We start from the raw sequence: 2,253 nt of genomic DNA on the forward strand, positions 1-2,253 counted from the left end.
GAGGAGTGGCAGCTCACCTCTTTATTGCGAATATTTTGCAGAAGATTGTATATAACCAAGGCCTAGCCTCCAGTTCACCTCTTTCTCGCTCCCTTCTCGTTCGTGCAAACTGAACTGGCGGCGGCTTCTTTTTGCGAGTTTCGGGGGAGAAGGGAGGAGGCGGCGCTGTTGGAAAGTAATCTTGGATGGGAGGGAGGGAAGGCAAGCCGAATTCTCGGTTTTTTTTTTTTTTTTTTATTGTTGAAATTGAGTTTCAAAGTGACTAGGCGAGGGCGTGTTTGTTGCTCGCGTCAAAGGTGAAACACGGGAAGTTCGGTTTTGGGAGAGGGTTTGGATTGTGCGTCGGCCGTTTGAAGAGTGGACCTTGTTTCTATCCACTCTTTTCATAGGAGAAACAGTCGGGAGATGCAGAGATCTTTGGATGAAACGGTCTTTAATTTATCGGCGAGAATTTGTTTTGCAAGTTTTACCGATGTTTTTTTTTCTTTTTGTATGAGGATTACTTCAAACGTTTATTTTCTAAGGTAATCTCCAAAGTAGAAACGTAAAGAAATAACAGAGAAGGGAGAAATGTGATCCCACGAAAATAGAAAATGAAAATGTTTTGCGAACATATTAAGAATTGTTGACGCAGCGCGACTCTCTTTCCATAACTAAAGTAAAGCTAACGCGAGCCAATTAACAGGGATTCTTGGAGAAACAAAATTTCTCACGCTTATTTTAATTAACGAAAATAAATAGTGCAAAGCGTAATATTTACGAAACGAATTTTTCATAAATCGTTCTTCTTTCTCCTTCTCCTTTTCAAAAATTACTTATACAATATATTTCAATCAATTTCCTCAAGATCCATTAAATCTGCCTTTTTTTCTCTTTTTTCTTTTTCATACAAAATTTCCATTCCCAAATTAAAATTCTACAAATTTCAAACGTTTCAAATTCGTCTCCTCGCGTACGCGAAATGGCAAATAAATAACGGCACAGTAATGGCCGATTGAAGCGCCGTTTAATCGTCCGATTGAATTCGAACATCGGTGAATTCCTGTCGATTTCCCCGTCGGATCGACGCCGGCATTCCTCTCGCGCGTTTTCCGCGACAATCAGAGAGGCGATGCCCGACGTGGAAATGGGAAGAGGAGAAAGAGAGAGAGAGAGAGGGAGGGAGAGGGAGGTTTTTAATGCCGTAGACGGAAGCTATGCGCGAATACAATTATTAGCCGGCTCTCGAAGAGTGGCTTCCCCGTTGCACGGCAGCGCCGGTGCCAGCTCATCTTTAATTCATGCCATCCGGTGGCTCGGCTCGATCGATAAATTATAATTTCACCCCCTCCCCCTCCCACGGTATCGGGGGCCGGGCAGAGGTGACGGTTATCCGTCAGCCACCGCCAGGATCACGTATTTATACGATTTCCTTTCCCGCGACCATGTAACATTTCCGATTATACCGTCATCCTCCTCCTTTACGAGCCGCCTTATCGCTCGATCCTTATCGATTGTCCACGTCGATCGCAACGTCCGTCCCACGATTGTGCGCGGATCCCGCGACGAAAAGGCGCCGTGAATACGATGGGATAAGTCGATAAGTAATTGTCGACTTTGCGAGATTCTCGCAAGGCGAGGCAAGGAAACGTGGTGAATATAATAATGTTTCTGTATATATATATATAATGTGAAACGTGCGATAAAATTTTAGACGAATCTGAAAAGGAGAGAGGAGGGGATTTTGAAAGAGAAGAATTTCGAGTTTTTTTTTCGACAATTTTCGAACGAGACTTTTAGATTGCGAAGAAGTAGATGAATGCAACGCGATAAATTAGGTAAGGAAAGAATCAACAGTTTGGCGATATTTTATACGCGTCACAGGATCATCCATTTTAACCGCATACATCTTCGTCCCCGTGAAACAGGAAAATCCCTGCGCAATTGTCGTTGGGGAGGAAAAAGGAGAAAGATTAAAACCCTGCAAGCGCCCCGTACAAATATTGTTCAAATATCACTTACGCCATTTAAACACTCGAACGTCGTTCCACCGTGTGTACGCACACAGCGAGCCACCAGATTCGCGAACGCGTGGAAATTAAGTTACGCGTCGAAATTCCCAATGAGACCCAGAAAAAAATCTCCACGTTTCCCTACGCGATCCACGACGAGGCTCGGTTTGATCCCTTGGAAATGATTCACCGGCGTTCTCGTTTTCCCCGGATGACGAGGGATAAAAAAAAAAAAAAAAAAAAAAGAAAAAGGAAAAAAAAA

The 2,253-nt window shown here is 43.5% G+C and overlaps 1 protein-coding gene across 1 annotated transcript in view; it reads left to right on the top strand.

Annotated features, from left to right (window-relative positions):
• Nucleotides 1-2,253, top strand: part of LOC102673816 (discoidin domain-containing receptor 2-like) — a 123,829-nt gene that overhangs the window by 106,090 nt on the left and 15,486 nt on the right. The gene's annotated exons all lie outside the window — the stretch shown is intronic.

This window comes from Apis dorsata, unplaced genomic scaffold, assembly GCF_000469605.1.
Source record: "Apis dorsata unplaced genomic scaffold, Apis dorsata 1.3 scaffold_365, whole genome shotgun sequence".
In the NCBI taxonomy this organism is placed as follows: domain Eukaryota; kingdom Metazoa; phylum Arthropoda; class Insecta; order Hymenoptera; family Apidae; genus Apis; species Apis dorsata.